At 41.0% G+C, this 26,757-nt stretch overlaps 1 protein-coding gene across 1 annotated transcript in view; it reads right to left on the reverse strand.

The window, feature by feature from the left end:
• LOC109433196 (LIM/homeobox protein Lhx6-like) overlaps nt 1-26,757 on the reverse strand; it is an 811,403-nt gene that overhangs the window by 685,555 nt on the left and 99,091 nt on the right. The window lies entirely within an intron of this gene.

Below are 26,757 nucleotides of genomic sequence, written 5' to 3' on the forward strand. Positions count from 1 at the left end.
GGCATGTGGGACGGGGACATTTGTCAAGTGGTTGATTGATGAACCATCGCTTTTACAATAATCTAATACTAATCTAATACAAGCCCAGGTTAATCTAATACTGCCCATAAAAAGCGAGATACGAGAAAGTAAATACTGGCTGCTTTCACGATTGCCGTGAGGTTTGATGCTCTAATAATGTTATTTAATTGTATTATCAATATATTCCAAACAGAATAAAAACTATGAGCGAAAAAAATGTATTTTTGTAACATGTAATCCGTCAACATAATTAGAGCTTGATTTTGACCAAAGATGTTGAGCGCAACGCATATATGGCACTTATATAACAAATTACAAAATATACATTTGCAAAGATGTTTTCTGTGTTACTTGGGATAGCACGGATGAAAACACTCAACTACAGAAAATTGAATGGAAATTTAACCCTGTCAACTCTCGCTTTCAGCACGCTGCGTGCGAGTGTGAGTACCTATTTCATTTCGCTCCCGTGTTGCTGATCGGAAAACAACAATGACAGGAAAACCAAAACGGAGAAAATGAAAAAAGCAAAATATCGCTATCATAAATGCCTGTCGAAGAATTGCAGCACTGCTTGAAACAGCCGTGCCGTGAGTATTTCGGCTCCCGAATTTAACATAGACAGTCAAATATTTTAGAAATGTAAAGTCAATTAACAAAAATGTAGATATAATTTTAGCATCGTTATACCCACGTAGCACCCGAGCCTTCCAAACAAACGAACAAGAAAAAAAACTTTCCTATTTTTAAACGGAGCATCCCTACACCGTGTGAGCCAATTTGGCTAAGATCTTTTTGAACTTCCCACTGGTCAACTGGTTCTGATGCTGGTGGGTGGCTCTTGAGGGTGGCAGCCTAGCTGACTCTGGCAAGTAAAACGGACAAAAAAAATCTCAAGCAAGCTAGAAGGTGAATCAGATACGCTGCTACAGTAGATTGGACGGACAATAGAGCGATATTGAAAACGAGATGATGCGAGCGGTCAGCACAAGAAGCAAACGATTTTGATGTAGCCGATGACGAGGGGAATGCGAATGTGTGCAGCAGCAGAGGAATTCCACGGAGTCATGTCAGTGGATCCTGAGCGACCATTTCAAAAATATCTGAAACTTTGCACAGTTTTTCAATTTCATCTAAATCGTCATTTTTCGATATCAAACCTTCATATTCACTCACGACTAACTTTTCAGAAGGGTGTATGCTAAAACAGCTCAAAAATATTCTAAAAGCTGTACAGCAAAAACGGATTTTTCGATTGTTATGAATTTTTCAGCAAAGTTAGATAACTAAATGATGATTCCTTAGAAAATATACACTGTAAAAAATTTATTTTTTTACTTAAAAAAAATATGATTTTTGTCACAAAAACTCAAATATCTCAAAACCCTATCTTTTTACCAACGTTAATTTTTTAGGGGAAATCGCCCTTTATATCAGCTATCTACCATAAAATTTTGGTGATGGTAAACTGATAAACAAAAAAGTTATGACATTTCAAACATTTCACAATTTTTACATTTAGTAACAAAAAAAATTTTTTTTCTGTGTAAATTATTTTGAGAATTATTTTTTGATGCTGATTTTATTGTAAAGGCTACCGCCTGAATTAAACAAGTTGTTTTCATGATACTTTTGTTTGATTATTCATAATTTCTATAGTATCTATTTGAAACTTAGACGCGATCCAGTGTTTTGATCAAAAATATTGAGAGTGTCATACTTTTTATTGTACGTGACTGGTGAAAAAATCCCTTGATAGTGTTGAAAAGCTGTTGATTATAAGAAAAATGGAATTAAACTTATTTTTAAGACAAAAGCTGTATAATAAAAGTTTTATATACGCGTATACGTCTAGTTTATCTTCAAAAAAATACCTCTTAGAGAACAGACTTTATGATCGGAAGAATGCGAGTAACTTCAACAAGGGACGGGCTTGGTGGTCTAGTGGCTACCGCTTCTGATTCGTATGCAGAAGGTCATGGGTTCAATCCCTGGCCCGTCCTTTTCATCTTTGTATCTTTCTATCCACTTTCTCTCGCTCTCTCTTCTCTACATATACAACTCATGTATATTCATATGTTCGTAGCCATCGCTAGAACCAGAAACGAATTGAAAAAAAGTCGTTTCCCTCCCTTCCAACTTCCACTCACAGCACAGTGTATATAACGCCTATAAGTTATGCAACCAAAGCGTGCTGTGCCGCTTGACCTTATTCTCCTTATTCACCACACAATCTATCACGAATACTATAAATAACCCTATCCATGGATCGCATCACCGACCCAACGGTGACTCCCAGATCTCCCATCCTTTCCGTCTAACAAATACCCCAGTCCGTGCTGCGTTGTGGGGACGCAGAGTGCTCTCGGTCTCTAGTAGCAACAACCAGTACACTCTAACATTCCTTTCCCTTCCCAGCTGACTATAAGGACTTGGCCGGCGCCGGTATTGATCCAAAATGTATGAGCTGCTAGAATTGCACTTTGAGAATAAGTGGAGTGTCCCAGCCCTTATTCATTTGGATCTCAGTGCAATTGGTACCAGTTCAGATCAATCACGGAGGAGCAACCATTGACATGTATAGTCAGAATTGATCGTGATCGTGATCGAAGAATGCGAGTAACTTCAACAACAACAAATGCATGAGAGTTACCTACCACGTGAAAATCCATCGCCCAGTTCACACTACCCCCACCTGGTGGAAATGTTTCACGAAATACTGCGATGTGCAATATCGTCATCAGAAGGCGCTAGTGTGAAACGTCAAACGCAAAGAAAAATGATGGGCACTCTTCTGGTTATGAAAGCCACAACCAAGATTCAAAATGATCGTTAAAGGCGTGGTCAATGAAAATTTCGTCAGTGTTACGTTTGTTTGTCTGTATACATACCATGACAATGCTCACGAAAAAGCAAAAAAAAAATACTACCGCTATGGATATTAAATAGTAAATTTTTTCTTCAGCCAAGCAAACAACACCAAACTAGTCAGTTAAAACTAATAAGTGATTTTGTTTATTATAATCTAACGAACAACATGAACAGTCGCTTTCTCAAAGGTCTTCAACTCAACTCTCTCTTGTAGACCGTTTGATGAAAAAAAAATGATCAAAGGAGTTACGAAATCTCACCGAAAGCACCATAGATAATCTGAAAGAGACTGGTTATGCCCAAATTGAATCCAAATTTACGCATTTGCACGTCCTGCCGTCTAGATTTTGACAAACGAGCCATCTGTATATCATCGGTAAAGCAGGGCGTAGGAAGTTCGATAACGACAACAACTGAGAAATTGCCAGAAGTGCTAAGTGCAGAGAGTCATGTCACCGTACCATCAGCGACATCAGTTTAAACAATTAATCACGCCCCTTTTCAAAAATGCTTTGATATATACTTCAACATCTATACCCATTTCAATATTTTTAACGTTGCAAAACACGCTTTCAACATTCATTTTGAAGAAGAGGGAAAACACTTGTCCTCAAATGTAACAGCAAATAATGAATAAACGACTAATGCGCGGAGGGCGTGATAAAATCGGAACATTACTGTACATATAATATACATAATACATAATAAAAACAGCTTGTTTTACTCACGCAAGGCCATTAACAATAAAATCAGCATCAAGCTGCGATTTCCGGCCGAAATATTTACACTAAAAAAAAATATTACTAAATGTGAAAATTGTGAAATGTTTGAATTGTCATAACTTTTTTGTTTATTAGTTTATCATCACCAAATTTTTATGGTAGATTGCTAATACAATGGACCGTTTTCCCTAAAAAAAATGCGTTGGTAAAAAGATAGGGTTTTGAAATATTTGAGTTTTTGTGACAAAAATGATATTTTTTAATATTAAAAAAGATTTTTTTTCACAGTGTATATTTTCTTAGGAATCACCATTTAGTTATCTAACTTTGCTGAACAATAAAATCAGCATCAAACTGCGATTTCTGACCGAAATAATTTACACAGAAAAAAATATTTACCAAATGTGAAAATTGTTAAATGTTTGAAATGTTATAACTTTTTTGTTTATTAGTTTACCATCACCAAATTTTTATGGTAGATTGCTAATACAATGGACCGTCTTCCCTAAAAAAATTGCGTTGGTAAAAAGATAGGGTTTTGAGATATTTGAGTTTTTGTGACAAAAATGATGTTTTTAATGTTAAAAAAGATGTTTTTTTCACAGTGTATATTTTCATAGGAATCACCATTTAGTTATCTAACTTTGCTGAAAAATTCATAGCAATCGAACGAACCATTTTGGCTGTACAGATTTTTGAATATTATTGAACCATTTTCACATACACCCTTTCGAAAAGTTAGTCGTGATTCAAAATAAAAATTTGATATCGAAAAATGGCGATTTAGATGGAACTGAAAAACTGTGCAAAGTTTCAGTTCAATAGAAAATCATGAATTAAAAAATTTCCTTAATTTTGATGCTGTTGCTTGGAATCGCTCAGCATCCTTCCTTACACCATCACCACGTGCCGTAGTAGGGAGCACCGCGAGAGGAGAAATGGAACAACACAGTCGTCGAAAGAATATGCAAATAGCAGTGCAGAAATGTCTCCGGTCCGGTCTAGCCGCGTGCATGGCGAAGACATGGGATATGGGATTGTGAGTGGAAATAAATCTGATGTTCACTAGGTATAAGAACCGATTAGGATGCGTAGTGCAAGCGATACAGCAGAAATATCATGTTTTTCGACCCTGAAATGGTATCCTTCAGTTATGGTGATTGCAAGAAGCCTAAATAATGTGCACGTAAGGCTGTTCCACTTAAGGTACACCGGGGCAAGTTGAAACGGGTGGGGCAAGATGAAACATTAAGTTTTGAAATAGATTTCAATACAATTTGGAAATTTATCCTTCGCTAAAAGATTGTTTGAATCAAAAACTATGTGTTATGGTGGTGAAGCTGTTTATCATCATTTGAAAACATCATGTCAACCCGCTGTTTCATCTTGCCCCACCCGTTTCAACTTGCCCCGGTGTACCTTATTTAGAAAAGCTACTTTAATATTAAAAAAAAATAAGTATGTAGTTAAGTTGCTAGAAGTTGTGATACACGTATTCTTATTCTTGTATTATTTTTAAATTTATCCTTGGTTAATCGAAAGTAATTTCTGTCGTTAAACAGTGATAAAACTAAACATTGTGAGCAGGCTTGTCCGCACTGAGCGCATGAAAATTCTGCTCTTTGGGTTTACACCATCAAGCACATCATAAATTATAAATCTTTTCATCTTATCAGATAGAAGGATGTTGAAATATTGTAAATGTCATTTCGAACTGTCAAAAAACCGCACCGCAGAGCCACACGGAGCGCGCAAAGATATTTTCACCCGGGTGGAAACACCCTAGTGAATTTCACTTTGAACGGCCCGTGCGGCGCTGCGGTGCGGTTTTTTGACAGTTCGAAATGACATTTACAATATTTCAACATACTTCTATCTGATGAGATGAAAAGATTCCTAATTTATGATGTGCTTGATGGTGTAAATCCAAAGAGCAGAATCTTCATGCGCTCAGTGCGGACAAGCCTGATTGTGAGTGTTTCTGGAGCGTAGGCCGTGTTCGTGTTGACGAATTGGCCTTCGATCCTCAACTTTCACATTCTTTTGACGATCGGCTTCCAAATGATCACGTGCCTAAGTATATTGCTCGTATCGATGAAAGCTGTTCCCAACACATTACTGGAAATATGGCTACTAAAAAGTTATATGTACAATACTGCTTCTAATCCATCGATTCTCAATCCTTCTACTATCAAAGCTTCTTTTTTGTCGCCTTTATCTATCTAAAATAATATTTCGACAGTTTTCCTACCGCATGCAACAATTTGCTCTGCCTATAAAACTTAATTTCAATCCTCGTGTATTTTAATTTTCATTTCAAATTTAGCATCCGATAAAATCGGAAAGAATAACAGTTTATCCTACGCTGCAAAGTTGTTGGGCTAGTGCAATAAACGGTTGAAGGCGGCGATAGTATGACAATCAGTTTACTGCTGCGATGAACATTGTGCCTTTCTCTCGTCGGCGCACCGCCTCGATGGAATGTGAGCTAGCGCCCTACAGTTCCGAAGGTACCAGAAAGACCTTCAGCCCATCGCCCCGGTTGTCGGCCGGCGGTCGCCATTCATGCAATTCCTACGTATTGCTGCTATTTCTCACATTGACCTTCCCTCCCACCTCCACAACCGTCGCCAGCTGCGAATGGATCCTCGAAACGGAAATGATTGCCATTTTCCTCAGTCGGCCAAGCTACGACGGAGACACCGAAATTGAAACGAAAATCCCCAAAAAAGTCAACCACAAGCCACGCCGCTGCCCCCTCGAAACGAGACGGACAGGACGCTCTGTTGCTTTCGGGTTATTCCTCGGTTGTCCAATTTTCGTCATCCACCGAATCTTCTTCACCAGAGCTCGCAGCTCGAGTATGGGGGTCAAACTCGGTGGGAAAATTGCCGGATGGCGCGCTATGGTGAACGAGAAGTGGATTTTTCGTATCGCCATCCCAAAGAGGAGAGAACACATCATCGCGTAAAGGCTGTTTGAGGGACCCGGCTGCATGCCAAAGGGATCCCGATTGGAGCTTGGGAAACTAAACCACGCTTCTGTTGCTGGTGGTCGACGACGCCGTCGGATGGAGCACATAGTTTTGGGGTGTCGACAGTTTGGATGGGGGAATGGTGCGTTTGTGCCGAGTTCGATGACAATTTCGTAAAAGTGGCGTCATGCCAGAACTGGTTTGTGAAAAACGAAAGGATAGGGAAGGGAGAAGTGCTTCTATGAATTGCCGGTAGATTGCTGTTGAATGCTGCTATGATTGTGATATGGCGCAGCTGATCTTTTATTTGGTCGTCGCTGGCAATCTGCACTTCTGCAAATCTTGTAGGCTAGACAATATTATGAAGACAATTTTGGTGAACTTGGCGTGCCCAACGTTTTGGTTTTTGGTAAACACTTAATAATAACGAATGCCAAATCATATTTTGCATCTGGTTGGTTATTCTTGTTCCATAGTGTTGGAAAGATTAAGCAGTAGCGTGGGTTATGAAACCGATTTCTCAGATCAAAGCTTTTTTAGTTTCGTTTCGGGTCCTGAGTACAGTGGCTCCACAATTTATGAATCGGTAAAAATGACCACAATTATGGATCATTCATTTGATCAACATGGTGATTCAGAAAAAGTGTACAAAATTAAGGTAATTAATCGGTGTGGAGTCACTGTATCCGTGCAAAATTTGAACACGATCGGTTTCGTCTACACTTTGCGCATTGTAATTGAAATTTGTATGGGATTTTGTATAGGAAAACATACTTTTTTGCATTTTCGTCATAAGTTGAAAAAGTTTGTCTGAAACTTTTTAACCGATCATGTAAAATGATAGCCTAGGATGTTCTGAAAAATTTTGTCGAAGACCACAAAGCGATCTGATGCTTGTATATAAAGTTATATTCAACTAACCGCATGCATGTGTTTAAGTTTTAACACGTAAGAAATAACAATAGCAACAAAATCATGCTGTTTCGGCAAGCAATGCCAACGCTACACACTTAGAAATTCTGAAAATTCAACGAAACGGAATCACCAAAACACGTAAACGTGTTCAAGATTAAATCACAAATTGGACTCAATTTTACGCGCATCATGTAAGTGCTGGTTGGTTGCGTTAGATGTCAACAAATCCGTTCCACCAGAAACGTAGAATCAGTATCACGTTCATCAACCACCTTCTAACTCGGTGAAATAGCCGAGAGGTAAGCGATGTGGCTCACGATCAGCAGATCCGGTGTTCGAATCCCATGCATGACAATATTTTTCTTTTCTATGTTTTATCTGTCAAATCGGTTCTAGCGATTTCTTGGCTCTAGAAAAAATTAGTTTTATTTTGGGGTGTCTTGAAAGACGTAAATTTACATGTTATAACCTCTAAATTTGTGTTTTTGAAGATGCTCGTATATGTCAGGTTCAGGACACTTAAAATTACATGATATTTTCTAGGTGTGTATAACTCTTCTAATAAGCATCACTTCGTGGTCTTCGACAAAGTTTTTAAGGGTGTCCTATGTTTTCACATTATCGGTTACAGGGTTTTTGAATAATTCGAGCTTCTCATGAGAGAAATCAAATATAATAAATTAAAAATAATATAATACTTAAAAATCTTTGGAGAAATGCAAAAATGTATGTTTTCCCATGTAAAATCCCATACAAACTTTAGGTCCTGAAAAGGGACCTAAAAACTTTGATCTGATGGGATGCCATCAAATTTTCCATTTTTCCATATAACGGATGACCCACTTGTCGTATTCGAAATCTAGCCTCGTATTCACTACACCACTCTATTAAGCAGTGGTGCTACGACTTTGTCAAAAGGTATGGTTATTGATTATCTCTAAAACGATTGTATCATGGTTTAAGTATAGTACACACCCTACAGCAGTACGATAGAGCTTCTCTCGTGAATTGCGAGAGGAAGCAGAACTCCGGCCACGGAGGGGATAGATGCGGTGTAAGATTGGATGCGGGAGAAGAAGCTCTTTACAGTTTACATACCTCAAGGCCGAGCTGATAGCCATCAGTAACCGGAAGACAGTGAAGCCTATAAGAATTGTGGTTGACGAGTACATTATCGGCTCGAAGCGACAAGTCAGGCACTTTAGTGATGCTAGACGACCGACCTAACATCAACAATGATGAGCATAGAGCATGAGCATAGATGACCGTACTATTCGTAGTTGCTACTCCGTGATTGACCAGAACAATCGAAGTTGCACAAGGAACCAACAGACGGAGCTTGGGAGTAGCTTACCGTCCTCAATGTGCATCTTCGAGAATTCCAAACTTTATTAGGTCAATAACGGCGCCGGCCACGTCCTTACGGTCATCGAGGAAGGAAAGGAATGTTATTATGACGTGCGTTGCTTACTAAAGACCGAGATCACCTCTGCGTCTCCACGTCTGTCATGGGAAGGACTTTTTGTTAGTGGGGAGGGGAAAAGGCGCATGATATGAGTTCACTTTGGTAAGTGGAGTGGTAAGTTGTGATCCGGCCCCGACGACGACGACCGAATGAAAACGCGGCCTGTACACTTTGCCTCCAAAAACTCACTCTCGCAAAAATCTAGCAAAGCGAGCGCGCGAAACTTTGCTGCTGCCGAACTACCGCACACTACTGACTGCTTGGCGTCCCGTCGTCGGAGCCCCGCAGAGGGAAGAGGAAAAAAAATCGCAAAAATCTAGCAAAGCGAGCGCGCGAAACTTTGCTGCTGCCGAACTACCGCACACTACTGACTGCTTGGCGTCCCGTCGTCGGAGCCCCGCAGAGGGAAGAGGAAAAAAAATCGCAAAAATCTAGCAAAGCGAGCGCGCGAAACTTTGCTGCTGCCGAACTACCGCACACTACTGACTCAACAATGATGCTGACTAAGTCTGCAAGAAGGCCACGGTGGTGATCTCGACACTATTCCGGGCCATGCCTAACAACTCTACGTTAATCAGCAGCAAGCGGATAGTGCTAGCGAGAGTATCAACGGCAATCATCAGGTATGCAAGCCCAATGTGGTTGGCGGCATTAAAAACAGGGTGAAATCGCGTGTAGCTGAACTGTACATTTAGGCTGATGGCTGATGGCAATGTGCAGTGTCGAGCTCGTATCGAACCATATAATCAGACGCAGTGTGCATGATAGTCGTCATGATCCCTATCTGTCTCAACCTGAAGGAAGATATTGTTGAGAGTGTATGTAATGTTGCAATCATACAACCCTCATATCGAGATGACCTTTCTGTAATGTAGACACACCGTGAGTGTGTGTCGTCGAATGTTACTATTGTTATTGTAAATATTGTGAATAAATTAGTCGTTCGACCCGAGTACTTATCACAGTGTCAATATCACAGACCTATCAACGATAGTCAATAAACAAGAACAAAAAAACATCGATGTCTTGGTCTTCCACAAGTTCTTCGCATCATCTGAACTTCAGTCTTGTTCTACAAAACAGACCACCGCTCCCAAAACACATTTACGACATCGAACGTTTAAAAAACAATTCTTCATCACTCGGTCGTTTCTGCTCGCCAGAGGTCACACTGCTTTCTCATTGCCCTCGTCATTTTGGCTTCTATCCGTCATCTTCCTTCATGTAGGCCAGCATGGCAGCAACCGCATCATCTTTTCACTAACACGAAACGTCCAACACATATTGTTTACCGTTATGTTGTCTAACGGCCATCACCATCCCGTTTCGCACTATGTGTGTCCTGTCGCCGACGAACCAAACCTCCAATCCCGCTCTTGTCACTTGATTCACTGACAGTATTTACATTACAGCTCAGTCCGGGGAGGTACAAAACATTCCGAACTTCACATTTCTTCTTCTTATTTCCAACTGTTGCGTACAGGACCACATCACCACAATACAGCAAATCGTACGTGTCGAGTACGGTCTCCAACCGAAACTTCCAATTGTGGAAACCGGTACCGTCGAACGCGGCGATTTTAATTTTGAAGCCTCCAACAGATATCGAGTGTTACAGGGTCCGAAGCTCAAGAGGAGTACGGAGGAGAGTGCGAGCCAGCACACTACCCAAATGGCAGCAGTAGTGAGACAACATTTAATCTAATCTAGGTAATCGTATTATTCCCGATCTGTCGATGTGGATCACAAGAGCACACGGGATGTTAACTTCTACATAACTCAGTTTTTATCTGGCCATGGCCGATGGGTGCTTCAAGCAGTACTTGCACAGATTCGGCTATGCAAGGTCACCGATATTGCTTTGAGGATCTCTGTTAGAGTGCCAATGCGAACCATTGGGATGAGGCATCCAGGATCGTGATGGCCAAGACGAGAGGTTCATTGGCTCCTACAGAGCAATCTCCAGAAATGTTTGAAGGGATTATCGAGGAGCTTTTTCCGCGTCATGATTCTAGTCCTTGGCCTCCTTTCGTACGACAGCCGGGAACTGGGGCTGACGATGAGGAGAGGGTCGCCGATGAGGATCTGGCGGGGATAGCAAAGTCCCTTAGCGTAGGCAAGGCCCCAGATCCGAACGGAGTCCCAAACTTGGTCTTAAAAGTAGCAGAGGCTCTCGGGATGTCGGCTATGCAGAAATGCCTGGACGAGGGAGTTTTCCCAGAAGCATGGAAGAGGCAGAGTCTGGTTCTATTGCCAAAGGAGAAGAAACCACCCGGAGACCCGTCGACATATAGACCAATATGCTTGATCGTTATGGTGGGAAAGGTGCTAGATAAGATCATCCTCATTCCCAGTTGTGCATTTGGACGAATCGGACGTGTGTTCCGTATCTCACCACGCGATAGACCTCGTATAAGTGGAGTTTTTTCTCTCGCAAGTGCGGAAGGTTTTTGATATCGTGCGTTTTCCTGCTTATGCGAAGTGTAGTGTCGCAAGGTGATATCCAGCGCAACCCGGGGAGCGAGCTGCGAGCAGCATCGTGCACCAAGGGCAAGGAATTATCGCATCCAGAAGTCAAGCATTATCGCCAACATCAGCCACTCCGACAAGGAAGAGGACGGCGGCGACGGGTGCGAAGGCAGACGCGACGGACAGCTACACCATCGACCTGCCTGTGATAAACATCTACATGCTTCGGTCAGATAAGTATCACTCTTTCGATACACTCTTTTGTACGCCCAATTTGTTTTGTTCGCTTTTGTCTATTGTATCCCCAGTACACATTCGACCACGTGTTTTTTGACATCCATAACAGTGGTTCCCATACTACTGTATACGGATAAGGGTGTATAAACTGTAAATAGCAAAACATTTTTTTTTGTTTTTTTTTTAATATTTTTTTTTCTTTTCTTTCACAATATCGTTTTTTGCATCCTACAGGATGTGCCAAAATAAAAATAAGAATTGTATTCCTATATTATTAGTATTTTTTTACTTTATTTTTTTATATATTAATAACATTGTTTGTTTAACGAGCCAAACAGTTCTAGTCCTAAAGAAGAAACGCCTCCCAATGATATCATTGCTCGTACGCGGTTTTATCAGCCATCTTCGCCTGGGCCTTGGGTTGTCTATTTCCGGCGCAAATGCAAACCATTGAATATGCTTTCGATTTCTCGAAAGCTGACGCGTAAGTATCCTGGGACCGTTGTTCACCACCTGAAAGCATCCAAGCTGCGTGTTACCGCAAGTAGCTACAAAGCAGCAAATCAAATTGCTCAACACGAAGCGTTTACTGTTGAATACGCGGTCTATGTGCCAGCATGAGAAGTGGAGGTGGAGGGGAAGATCCTCGACGAAACGCTGACATGTGAGGACATTAGGTTCGGCTTTGGTCGTTTCAAAAATAGGTCAATCCCCGATGTGGCTATCCTAGACTGTAAACGCTTATCTACGGCTTCCATGGAATGGAATAAAAAGGTGTACTCGCCTTCGCCGTTTCTTCGAGTGACTTTTCCAGGCTCCGTCCTCCAAGAATTTGTTGTAATCGATGGTGGTTTCTACCCAGTGCTTTTTATTAGGCCGTAGGTATTTAATTGTACCAAATGGAAGAAGTTTGGTCACAGTGCTAGCTTTTGCGACAACAAGCCCCGTTGTGGCAAATGCAACCAAGCTCATTTAGAGGACTCTTGCAAACAGGGAGCGGAAAAATGTAGCTGCTGTGGCGGAGATCCACATGACTTACGTGAATGCCCGGCTTACAAAAGACGCATTCAAAATTAGAGTCGCTCTATTGTTAGGCGCTCCAAACAGACTTATGCGGAAATGGTAAAATCTAAGAACTCCGCTACCATGTCTGAATCAGCTGTCCCAGTTGAAAATCCCTATCAGGAGTAGTCTTCCGATGATCAGGACGATAGCGAAACTGACGCGGGTGGATCTCTTTCGGAGGTACAGCACCTAGAAAAAGGAAGTCGGGATCTTCACCGGGATTGCACCGAAAGGTCTTTTTGAAGTCTTCCCTCAAAAGTTTGCCTAATGTCAAAGGAGGCGAGGTAAACTTAAAAACTCGAAGAATCAGGTACCTTTAGCTTCAGATCCATGTTGTAGCAAGGACCTGTCACTCCCTTCTCCGCCTGTTAAATACACATCGAAGAGAAATGTTCGACAAGGTAGCAAGAAAAAGCTACTAAAGTTCCTCGCAGTTCAAGCAAGCCTCCTAGACCCAAGCGAGGACTGTTTACTTTTAGGGTTCTCGTGGATCGCTTATATGATGCCCTCGACCTTCCAGAAACTTTTAGAGGCATTATTGATATGTTTATACCTACAGTAGAAGAATATGGAATCGAAATCTAACACAATCATGGCCCCTCCTGGCTGCGATCATATATTTCGATGGATAATTCATCAAGTGAGGTACAAGATATGATCACTGTGCTACAGTGAAACTGTCATAGTGTAAAACCCTAGTTGGATCTGTTTAAGTTTTTGATTCACAACTCTGACTGTGATATATTTGCACTTTGTGAAACATGGCTTTCTTCTGAAGATGAACTTAACTTCCACGATTCTAACATTATACGCCAGAATCGAGATGACCATTATGGGGGAGTTCTTTTGGGGATCAAAAAGACTTACTCATTTTATAGAATTCCAATCGCGACTCATTCTGGCGTAGAAATCGTCGCTTGTCAAATAAACGTAAATGGTAAAGAACTTTGCGTAGCTTTCGTTTACATACCTCCAAAAATTTCAATTAATCGCCGACATCTTTGGATTACAGTTTCTTCACTATCAAATCCAGTCCTAATTCTGGGTGATATGAACTCACATGGTACTGGGTGGGGCGAACCATATGACGATCACAGGGCGGCCATTTTCTATGATTTATGCGACGATTTCAACTTGAACGTTTTGAATACAGGTGAAGTGACACGTATTGCATCTGACGGCAAAGAAAGTCGTCTTGACCCATTACTGTGATCAAGTTCACTATCATTCGATTGCTCGTGGAAGGTGATCGAAGATTCTCATGGTAGTGATCACTTGTCCATTATAACCACCATCAAACATGATAGTGAAAGGTCAGACCAACCAATTCAGGTTCCTTTTGACCTCACTAGGAATATCGATTGGCAACAATTTGCAGCAGCGGTATCCTTTGGGTTGAATCATTCAATCCACTCCCACCTTTGGATGAGTATCGATTCCTGTCTGAACTGATTTACACGAGTGCATTAGAATCACAAAAAAAGGCGTGTTCCAAGTGCAACCTTCAAAAGAAGACCAGCCACACTAGGCTGGGATGATGAGTGCACCCAGTTATATCATAAAAAATCTGATGCTTTCAAGGCTTTTCGTAGGCATGGTACTTCAGATCTTTATCAAGAGTACGCTAAACTTGAGAGACAACTGAAGAACCTGCTGAAGGCAAAAAAGCGTAGTTATTGGCGACATTTCATTGAATGTCTCTCAAGAGAAACTTCGATAACAACGCTTTGGAGAGTGGCTCGCAACATGCGAAACCGCTCATCCTCTAATGAGAGTGACGAATACTCCAACCGCTGGATATTCAACTTTGCAAGAAAGGTCTGCCCACACTCGGTCCCAGCAAAACCGCTCTCTTGGAAAACTTCCTCAGGCGACGGCTCTCTGGACAAACCATTTTACATGCTGGAGTTTTCTATGGCTCTTCTTTCATCAAACAATTCAGCTCCGGGACGCGATATGATAAAGTTCAATCTTCTGAAGAATCTTCCAGATATCGCAAAAAGACGATTGCTGGACCTGTCCAACTCATTCACGGAGAACAACATCGTTCCGCATGTATGGAGACAGGTCAAAGTAATAGCTATTCAAAAGCCTGGTAAACCAGCGTCTGATCATAATTCATACCGCCCAATGGAAATTATTGGAAAAAATGATTCTATCACGACTCGAATCGAATCGAATAACTTGCCTTCAAATACACAATTCGGGTTTCGTAAGGGTAAAGGAACAAACGATTGTCTAGCGTTGCTTTCATCTGATATTCAACTGGCCTTTGCGGAAAAGGAGCAATTGGCATTAGTTTTCTCGGATATTAAGGGTGCCTTTGATTCAGTTTCCATAGGCATATTGTCACAAAAACTGCATAATTGTATAAATTGTATATTTTGTTGTCAGAATAACATATAAGCTTCAATCTCGGACAACTGACAACTTCCAGAAGTAGCTACATGGACCTACCCCAAGGCTCATGTTTAAGTCCCTTGCTTTATAATTTCTACGTGAAAGACATTGATAGTTGCTTGGAAGGCCAATGCACGCTAAGACAACTTGCAGATGATGCTGTGGTTTCTTTAAAAGGCCCACATGCAGAAATGTTGCCAAGACCATTGCAAAATTCTCTAAATAATCTGTCCGTTTGGGCTAGAGGTTTGGGGATCGAGTTTGCTCCGCAAAAAAACTCAATTGGTTGTTTTTTCTTGAAAGCGAAATCCAGCTCAATTGAAACATAAGCTTTTGGGAACAGAAATTGACCAGTCTTTAACTTCGAAATACCTTGGGGTCTGGTTTGATTCAAAAGGCACTTGGGATACCCAAACTAAGTATTTGGTGCAAAAATGTCAACAAAGGATCAATTTTCTACGCACAATTACTGGAACATGGTGGGGTGCTCACCCGAAAGACCTCATAAAACTTTACAAAACGACTATTCTCTCTGTTCTCGATGGCTCTTTCTGTTTCCTCTCAGCAGCAAACTGCCAGCTAATAAAGTTGGAATGAAATCTATACCGTTGTTTGCGTATTGTCCTCGGCTGTATGCACTCAACGCATAATGCGAGCCTAGAGGTCCTGGCAGGGGTGAAACCTCTCCAGAGCCGCTTCTGGGAGCTCTCGCTAAGGTTACTTACCAAGTGTGGAGTGAGCAACACACTTGTTAAGAAATGCTCAGTCTGAACACTCAGTTTGGCAATGCCCGGATAATGACGCCTCCAGAGCACTACTTTTGGATACCCTTGAGACCCGAGGTAGACAACCCTTTGTTCTTGTGAGAGATGCGTTGGGGACCCGCGATGTTGCATACATGGGATGTATTTTCGACTTTCTTCGCGCAGCTAGTATAAAAGTTTAATTCGCTTGTGTGTTTTTTTTTCTCTCCGGTTTTCTTTCTCTCTGTTTTGTCCTCTTTGTGTTGCCAAGCTGCTCCTGGCCATCCGGAAGACCTAGCCCCACAACAAGTTGGTACCAACACCGCAAGGCACCGAACACGCAAGCAAGATGGGATTTACCCTAGGATGAGCTGCAGTGAAACCATTTGTTCAATCTTTACTATGTCCATCCCTCAAATATGATTAAAAGATTATTATTCTTGGTTCGATCGGGAATCAAACACGTCATTATCAGCATGATTTTGTAGAAACCCCGTCCGCTTACCTCTATGGAACTTATCATCTAAACACAGACATGTTCTTTCCTTTCTTTGTTTTATAGAGGCTTTAACCATCATATGAGCCCGTATGATCCAAAAAACGAGAAATTGCTAATAATAATACCTGTTACACTCATATGAAAAAATCAGAGTCCCATCATTGCAATTGATTGTTTTTACTAACACAACACAAGGAGCGTCAAAAAATAGTGTATAAAACAGTTATGAGCAAGGCATTCACAATACAATTCAAACAAACCGCAGCTCGGAAGCACCCCACATGCAGAAATTTCAAACGAAAAGATCCCGCATTGCAACTTTCCCGCAAAGCTGCAACAATTGCAGGTAGGGTCAAGTGGGGCAAAATGCCATTTTTCAAACTTTCAGCATTTTCAATGATAATTAGCCTCATTTGTTAGGCTTTCAAAGTGGTAACAGCAACTAGACAAAATTTGCTCGATACTCCTGCAAAAATATTCCCTAAACTATTGAATTTTCATCGATTTTTAGCGATTTTAAAAACTGGTTCGTAAAACGGAAGTGGTGCAAAAAGACCATCTGCCATGGGGTAAGATGCCACTTCATGAAAACATTCAAAAATTACGTCCAATAGTTTTCGGGCATTTCCGACTCCTTTTCCCCCCTCTGTCCCGCTTTTTTCGTATACTCAATAAATGGAGTGTTACCCCCCTCCCCGCAAAACGATGATCGTAATATTTGAATGACCCCTAACGTGGAAAGCGTGGACATCAACAACCATGCGTCTCCATGCGTGCCTCAATCTCGTTGGAAACACTTGGCTGGTAATAAAATCACCAGAAAACCTTAATTGCAAGCACGAAAAACCGGAAGTTGACGATTTTCATTGGGAAACCAAAAGATTTTTCGTGGGTTTGGTGGCCTAGCTTCTAGAAGAATGTTCGATGCAAACATATCTTGACACCATTCACCTATAGTAATGATCAAGTCCCATTCAGGAATGATTTTATGAGTTGGGCCATTTTACCCCATCTTGGCATTTTGGGCTTTGTTCCCCTATGAAGGTGAGCAGATGGGAAACTGCAAAGTCAGCCGTTTTGCACTTTTCCGTTCGTTTTGTTTTCACCCGTAAACGGGTGGATTCGTTTGGATTTTCCCCAACAAGTGCTGACCTTGGCTGCGTTGGTAACGAACAATTTCCAGCGTGCGGTTTCGATGGTGCGGCGAAAACGCAGAAGAATTAACTGGTGGAAGACGGTTTAAATGAGTGCAAATGTAGCGTGTCTGGTTGTTGACTCTCTAGTAGAGAGCTTGTTTTTACTTCCCAAACGCAGATATTGTTTATGATTTTAATAGCAGCAAGGCTTTGTTGGCTGAACAAAACAGCTGTTTGATTCTTCTCGTCGTTCCATATCGTTACTAGTTTCAAACAGAAGCTATGGAAAAAACTGAACTGTGTTATGATTTTCAAAATCAAGTTTAGAACTTTATCAATTCTCCTTTGAATTGTTCATTTTCCCAACTCACACACAGCGTTATCCCAACCCAGCATTGCATTCTTCGTTCCCAAGTAGGACAATAAAAATTCCCTTTTCCATAATTATCAGCATGAATGCTGATACCGAGCACTGAAACCTCTATCAATACGTATGTGTTGTTCCCATATTGAAAATTCCTATCACATAGCATCTAGAACGCGAACATATGCAATATAGCAGTCATCTATCGTTAACGTAGTTGACTTCTATCTCGTATCGGTAGGTAGGAGAAGAGAAGAACGATAGGAAAAAATCCACTGAAGCGTTTTTCATATGCTTTGATAATGGAGGCAAGATGATGTGAAAATTACATTATGTGTTACAGCATTCCTAATAACAACAGAAAATAATAAACAGCACGTTGTGATAGTCTTACAACTACTAACAAAACTGACAAAAATTTCAGTAGCTGTGCGAACAGGGCATACCAAATCAAGTCATTTTTTTCTCCAAAAGCATCATACCGTTTAAATAGATCCTCAACGTAATAAAAGCCGCATTTTGCCTAATGGTATGCAGATAGTTTCATCCTCATACTCCGCTAGCACAACGCTATTATCGGGACAGCGACCGTGTCGTCTTCAGCGTAAAAGGATATCCCCCCCTCCAGCACCAGTTCCCATTCTTGGCCTTTCGATCCACATACATTTAATTCTATTTAATTAATCTAATTGGCTGAATTCGTGCTTTGCCTTCTACTGCAGTCTAAATGGGTCGGCCGTCGGACCGTATGTCGCGTCGCGCTGTCGGTCGTGTCCTGTGTTCGACTATGTGGAGAAGAGCCTAATACAGTACAGCTCGCTGTTAGTCACAGTGCTCCATGGTGCCACAGCCACAGACCGGCATGCAACTTTGGATGGAAGACAGAACATCCAACATAACGAACAAACTCGCAATGATGTCGCTTACACACATATCCTTTTTCCGACTTTGCTCACACTACTGCTGCTGAGTGCTGCGCCTATCATGGGGGCTAATTATATTCGTCGAGCCATATTGAGTGGAAAGCTTTTCCCACTAATGCTCAGCCGGAATTGTATCTGCATCTTCGATGCTAAACTGTTACCAGTGGAATAGAATAATAGCTCTCGGATGACTATTTAAGCCCTGCCACTCAGGAAAAAAAGTTGTGATGACCACGTTTGTACGTACATTGTCCTTAACATAAAACATTAATTTTAGTTGATCTATGTTCTATCATACTCACAGATATGACCAGCTGAGGATTACTTGTGTATGGACGATTCCAACAGGTGCAACAGGTACTTTCTCCCAACATTTTTTCTGATATACATAGGTATATAACAATTGTGCCCGGCACCAAATTACTAAGCATCGATATTGTGAGCGGGCATCTGAATACAGTCAGTGGCTTCACCGAAATCTACGTCCATTGTGAAACGAGAGAAAAAAAATAACGCCACGATAGCGATTTCCGCCAAAACGACAGACAAATAATAATAATTGATTGTTTTCCATTTCTCTTTCATGTCAAATATTTTGAGTCATTTCAATTTAATTTAAATTGTTGTTTTTTAATTAAACATTTTCGGACGCATGTAGGTTCCCGTACTGCAATTGAAATCTTTTCCCGTGCCTCCGCTCGCCATCCATCAAGGCCGTATTTTGCCACCATATAGGTTTGGTGTGTATGCAATCAGATGAAACGACAGATGCAATAAAGGGGGACAATTTTAGGAAATTGCCATACGAAGATTTGCACTTGACGGGCGATTGGGTGCAGTTTTCATCGTGCTGGGCGTGTAAAAAAAACTGAAGAACTTTTTTTAGAGCTTGAGCGTTTTTGCTCAAACATAACTTGGATATTTCTGTGGTTCAAGTAGGATGGTTAAATGTAATCCAAACCTGGGATTTTAAACCTAAATTATTGTCTAATCTAATCCTATCTAAACTAATCCAATCTACTAGAGACGCAGCTAGTACGATAAAGCACCCCAGAAAATATTTGGGTTAGATGATTCCCACTATCAGTAGATCTGCTCTTGGAATTCTTTCAGGAACTCCTCCAGAAATCAATCCAGGAACTGTTTGGGGATTTCCATAGGAATGACTCTAGGAACTGCTTCCGGGATTCCTTCTGAGGTTTCTTCCAGAACTCCTGCAAGGATTCCTTCAGGAACTGCTACAGGCATCCCTCAAGGAGTTACTCCACGAACTCTTCTTGGAATTCTTTCAGGATTTCTCCAAGGGTTCCATCTGCAATTTCTTCAGGAATTATTCTTGGGATTCCTCCATGAATTTCTCAAGGGATTCTTCCACGAATTTCTGCAGGGATTGCTCCAAGAATTATTCCAGGGATTCTTTCAGAAATCCCTCTAGAGAAGCCTCCTGATATTTCTCCAGGAATTCTTCTAGAAACTCCTTCAGGAGTGTTTCTCGAGATTCCTCCATTTATCACTACAGGCATTTCTCTAGGATATTCTCCAGGGATTCCTCCATGGATTTCTCCAAGAATTTCTGCAGGGCATAACTCGGGAATTGCTTCTGTGTTTCTTTCTGGAACAACTTATTTTAAAAATTCCTCCAAAGAGCTTCCCAATAACTCTTCTTAGGATTCCTTCAGGAATTCCACCTGGTATTCTTTAAGGAACTCCTTAACCCTAAAAGGGATACCTTCATGGCCTCAGTTTCGTCACTTCGCTGAGTGTGTTCCATCAAAGACGAGCTTTGAAAGGCGCCTGGGGTACAATGGACCCCAGGTATCCCTTTTAGGGTTAATTCAGCACTTCCTTCAGGAACTGTTTAGGGATTCCCTTAGGAATTCCTCTTTAAATTGCTTTCGGGATTACATCTGGAGTTTTTTCAGCAACTCTTCTAAGGATTCCTCTTGAATTTCTCAAAGAACTCCATCCGCAATTTCTTCATGAATTATTCCTGGTACCGTAAACCGGGGTCAAATTGATCTTCAGGTTGAAATTGATCAGTCGGTTTTCTATTAGAAGATGCACACTTTTAATAATTTCCTCAAAAATATAGTATTGTATCAGATTTACACAACACCATACTTGTAAGAAAACTATTTTAAGTATGCTTCATCTAACAGAAAAACTTCTGATCAATTTCGACCCGGAGATCAATTTGACCCCGGTTTACGGTACTCCTCTACAAATTCCTTAAGAGATTCATCCACTAATTTCTTCAGGAATTTCTCTAGGATTTTTTCCATGCCAAGGGCTGAAAGTCTCTTAAATAAAGACAAATCAATCAATCAATTTTACCATGGATTTCTCTAAACATTTCTCCAGGATTTCATCTAGAGATTCCTCCAAAAATTCCGCCAGAAATTCCTTTAGATATTTCTCCAGGAGTTCCACTGGAGATTCCTATAGTTATTCCTACAGGCATTTTTCTCTTATATCTTCCAGGGATCCCTCCAAGAATTCCTACAAGGTTTTTTTCAGAGATTCCTCCAAGAAATCCTCCAGGGTTTCCTCAAAGTATTCCTTCAGGACTTCCTCCAGACATTCCTCAAGAGATTCCTCCAGTAATTACTCCCGGGATTCTTCCTAGAATTCCACTAGAAATTCCTACAGAAATTTATCCAGGAAATCTTCAAGAGATTTTTTTCAGAGACTCCTACAGGAATTCCTCCAAAGATTTCTCCAGGAATTACTGCAGGGAATCCTCCAAAAAATCCACCATGAATTCTCCTAGGCATTCTTCCAGGAAATTTTCTTGGCATTCTTCCAGGGATTCCTCCTTGCAGAGATTCCTCCAGGAATTCCTTCAGGGACTCCGTCAGGAGTTTCTCCTGGGATTGCTTCAGGAATTTTTTCTGGGATACCTCCTGAAATTCATGCAGGCATTCCTCCAGCATTCCAACCAGGAATTTCTCCATGGTCTCCTCAAGGAATTCCTCCAGGAATTTCTTGAGGGATTTGTTCAGAAATATCACCAGGAACTAATCAAGGAATTCCATCATAAATTTTGTCAGCAATTCATCCAGAATATCTCCAGGAAATTTTTCAAAAGATCTTCCAGGATTGACTCTAGGAATACCTTCTAGATTTTTTTCAGGAATTCCTCCAAGAATTCATCCAGATTTTCCTCCAGGAATTGCTGCAGGGAATCCTCTAGGAATTCCGCTAAAAAATCTACGAAGAACTTCTTCAGTAATGTTGTTGTTGTTGTTTATTTCTTTAATCTTTACCGCCTGAGGCGGCCTTCGATTTTGGGTAAACTTGAATCTATAATTACTTATCTGTACATTGCTCCTTCCTTTGATATTTGTCCATTTATTTGCACTTGTTCACATGCTTCTTTCTTTATATTAGTCACTATTTCCTTCTGCTTCATTGATTTTTTTGTTTATACAAACATTCCTCCATGTAGACTTACAGAAATTCTTCCAGGGATTCCTCCGGGAATTCCTCCAGTGATTCATCCAGCTGTATCTTTCAGGTTTTACTAGGGAATTCCTCAAATGTTTTTTTTTTTTAGAAATTCCTCTCAGGATCTCTTCAAAAATTCTTTCAGAAGTTCTTTCGGAAATTTCATAAATTCTTCAATCATCTTTTCAGCGATGTACCCAAGAACTTTTCCAGGATTACCTGATGATTTTTTTTAATTATTTCAAGAATTTCTGGAGGAATTCATCTAGCGAATAGTATTGGAAGATTATTTTAAAAGGACTCATATATCAACCAAGAAATTCAAGTTTAGTCCTCAAAAGAGTTTGCAAATTCCAATAGAGTTCAGCTTTAATTTCTTATGAATGTTTTTTAGACATAATCAAAAAAAAAAAAAAAATCAGAGCAAAATAATGCACGAGTGAATAAAAATCCTTAATCTTCCAGAAATTGGTCACCGCTACTAGCACCACGTTGATTTATGTAGATCAGACGAGTTTTTTTTAAACGTATTGTATGAAATGCATCAGCGTGACTGCTGAAGGATTAAATATTGCTTTGAGAATATAATGTTATTATATTCAATTTCATCGTATTGCGTTTAGTTATAAAAGCAGGTAGCTACCCCCCCCCCCCCCCCCCCCTGACCGAAAAGCTGGCTACGCCCTTGCCCGACTCTCCACATGACAACCTCTAGCGCAATGTTAAGCAGCAGGCATGAAAGTGCATCACCCTTCGCAGCCCCCGTCGAGATTCTACTGAACTGAAGTGTTCGCCTGAAATCTTAACACAGTTTTGTACATCGTCCTTCGTTGCTTTTTTCAATCTTGTAAGCTTCCCGCGAAATCCGTTCTCGTCTATTATTTTCCATAGCTCAGCGCGTTCGATGATGTCGTCTGTTCTTCGAAGTTCGAAGTGCTTCTTGGTCCTTCCAGAGGCCCCGTCCTTATGTTGGCACATTTGGGCTCGCGGCACAAAGCCTATTCGGGATGCGATGAGTTTCTGGTAGAACTCCTTCCACCAGGTATCTTCTCCTTCTTTGCTGCTTCCACTTCCGTTTGTAACATTCTACGCTTTGCCGAGTCATACTCTGCAGTTAGACCTGTGCGCCGACTATATTTTGCTCGGCGGTGGCGTGAAGACCATTTTTGTCCGGCGGCGGCGTCACGGCGGTGGCAGCTTTTAGTGGCGGCGTGAATCTGTGTAACAATAATTCGACGATAATGTCAAAATCGGCAAAGCAAAGAAGTTGTCATTACACTCCAGAATTTGTAGTCTGAGCTTCTTCATGACCATTGATGACATAAACTATTACGTTTGAATGAATGTACCTTTTATTATTTCTGTTCTGGTCCGTCACTGCGACCAGTGATTAGACCTATTGGGAGCTGTCCATAAGCCACGTGGCCATTTTTGGGGAAATTCTAACACCCCCCTCCCCCGCGTGATCTTTCATTCAAACAAAAAACAATTTGTATGAACCGTGGTCTTTGAACAACCCCCCTCCCACCCATCATCACCACGTGGTTCATGGATGGTCCCTAGTGACATTAGCCGTACCCGTTATTGCATAAATCCATTGGAAACAAAGGACAATAAAATATCGATTTTGCTACAGTTTTTGTTTTGTTTTCTAAGAAACTTCTGAAGCTATCAAATTTGATAAAAAGGTCGCACTATTTACACTAAGGAATCCCCGAATGATTTCGGGGAGAAATCTCACAATCAGAAGTAATTCCAGGAGGAGCCTTCCATAAATTTCTGGAGGAATCCATGAAGAAACTTGTGGACTAATCACTGCAGGAAAGAACTCTGTATCTAACTCCGAAAAAACTTCAGCAGGAATCTCTGGTGTGTCGAGAATCTTTCTAAGAGGAAGAATCCCCGAGGGAATTCCAGGGAGATTACTTAAATGAATTAAAAGAATTCAAGCAGAAACCCAAGAGGTTTACAGCAAGAAATCCCAAAGAAATTCCAGCGGAAATTTCTAAAGGAATTCGAGAAGGAATCATCGAAAAATATACAGGAGGTCCCAAAGAAATTTAAGCAGGAATCCCCAAATAATTTTCAGCAGATAACTTCAAATGAAGTCCAGTGAATTCAAGAAATAAACCCTGAAGTATTTCAAGAAGGAATCGATGAAAAATATCCAGGAGGAATCTTTGAAAGAATTCCAGAAGAAATCTCTGAGAGAATTCTGGGAATAATTGCCGCGAACAATCCTCGAATTCTAGGAGGAATCTCTGAAGAAATTCGAAGAGAAATCCCCAAAGGAATTCCAAGAGATAATCCCGAAGGAATTGAAGGAGTAATTTTCGAAGAAGTTCGAAGAGGAATCACCAAAGGAATTCCAAGAGGAAATCCCGAAGGAATTCCAGGAGGAATCCCCAATGGAATTTCAGAAAAATTCCCTTAGGAATTTCGGGAGGTATTCTCGAAGGAAGTTCAGAAGGAATCCCCGAAGGAAATCTAGTAGGAATTCACGAAGGAATTCCAGGAGAAATCCCCGAAGGAATTCTAGGAAGAATCTCGAAAGGAATTCCAGGAGGAATCTCCGAAAGAATTACAAGCGGAATTCTCAAAGGTTTTTGCAAGAGGAAACTCTGAGGTAAATCCAGGATGAATCTCCGAAGAAATTCCAGGAGGAATACTAGTAGAAATTTTAAAAGGAATCCCCACTGACTGAAGTATCCGAAGGAATTCCCGAAAAAAAATCAGGAGGATTCCTCGGAGAAAGTCCAGAAGGAATCCCCGAAGGAAATCCAGGAGAAATCCCCTAAAGAACTCTAGGAGGAATCAATGAAGGAATTTAAAAAAAATCACCGAAAGAATTCAAGGAGGAATCCTTGAAGAAAGTGTTGGAGGAAGCTCCGAAAGAAAATCTAGGAAGAACCCCTGAAGGAAGTCCAGGAGGAATGCCGAAGAAATTACAGGAGAAATTCCTGCAGGAATTCAAGGGGAAATTCGCGAAGGAATTCCGGCAGAAATCTCCGAAGGAATTCCGGCAGAAATCTCCGAAGGATTTCCAGGCGCAATCCTCGAAGATTTTCAAAGGAATCTTCCAAAGGGAAGCTTTGACGGTAGGGGGAAGGATTTGCAGAAGGTATTCCTCAAAGAATTCCTGGACGAATTCCAGAAGGAAATCTTGGAGGAACACTTGAAGAAACTCCATGAAAGATTCCTCAAGAATATCCTGGAGATATGCCTGATTAAATTGTTGAAGGAAATCCTACAAGATTCCCTGAAGGAACTCCTGTAGGAATATTTAAATGAGCGTCTGAAGAATTCTCTTATGTAACTTCCGGAGGCATCTATAAGTCCTCCTGGTAAAATCTCAATCTACAATCTGAAGGAACCCCTGGAGGAATCCCTAGAAGAACTTCTGGAAGAATCCCTAAAGAAACTTTTCGAGGAATCCTCTAAGGATATCCTGCGGAAATTTTAGAAGGAACTACATAAGAATCCCTGAATAAACTTCTGGAGGTTTCCTTGGATCCTCCTTTAGGATTCTTTGAAGGAGCTCCTGAAGAGATTTCCAAAGGAATATCTGTTGAAGTCGCTGAAGAAATTCAGGAGAAATCTCTGAAGAACCATCTGCAAGAGTCCCTGAAATTCATGGAGGAATCTCTGAAGGAACTCCTACACTCATTTCTGTAGGATTTTTTAAAGGAACTTCAGAAGGAATCCCTGCAGGAACTCCTAGACTTATTTCTAAGGACTTTCGGCAGGAATTCCTGAAGAAACTTTTTACAGCATTCTTGATGGATCTCCAGGAGCCATTTATGGATCAACCTGAAAGAATCTCAGAGGGAACTTCTGGAAGGATACCCGAGCGAACCCCTGCTGAAATAGCTTGGAGAGCTTCTGATGGAATTCCTAATTAATACCTGAAGGCATCCCTGAGTCCTCGTGGAGCTATTAAGAAGATACCTGAACGATCTCCTGGAGAATTCACTGGAGAAACTTCTGGAGCAGTCCTTGAAAGAACTTCTGAAAGAATCTCTGAGAAATGTTCATGAAGCATCCCGAAGTAATTCCAAGAGGAATCCCCGAAAGAATTTCAGAAGGGATACTTGAAGAAATTCCAGGAGGGATACTTGAAGAAATTCCAGGAGGGATGCTAGAAAGAATTCCTGTAGGACCCTTGATGAAACTCCTGGAGTGATGCCTGAAGGATCTCTCTGAGCGATCCCTACAGAACGTCGGGAGAAATACCTTTTTGGAAATTTAGAGGAAATCCTGAAGGATCTCCTGTAGGAATCTCTTAGGAAACCCATAAAAAAAACTCCTGTAGGAAGAAATCCATGAAAGAACTTTCAGACTGATCACTGAATAACCGCTTATGGGAAAGAAGGCATCCCTGAATCCTCCTGATAGAATGTCTTAAGGAACTACTGAAGTTTTCCCTAAAGGTACTCCTGTCGAGATCTTCCGGAGAGACTTCTGAAAAAAAAAAAGAAATCTATGTTGAAACTCCTGGATGCAACC

Source organism: Aedes albopictus, chromosome 3 (genome assembly GCF_035046485.1).
Source record: "Aedes albopictus strain Foshan chromosome 3, AalbF5, whole genome shotgun sequence".
NCBI classification, from domain to species: domain Eukaryota; kingdom Metazoa; phylum Arthropoda; class Insecta; order Diptera; family Culicidae; genus Aedes; species Aedes albopictus.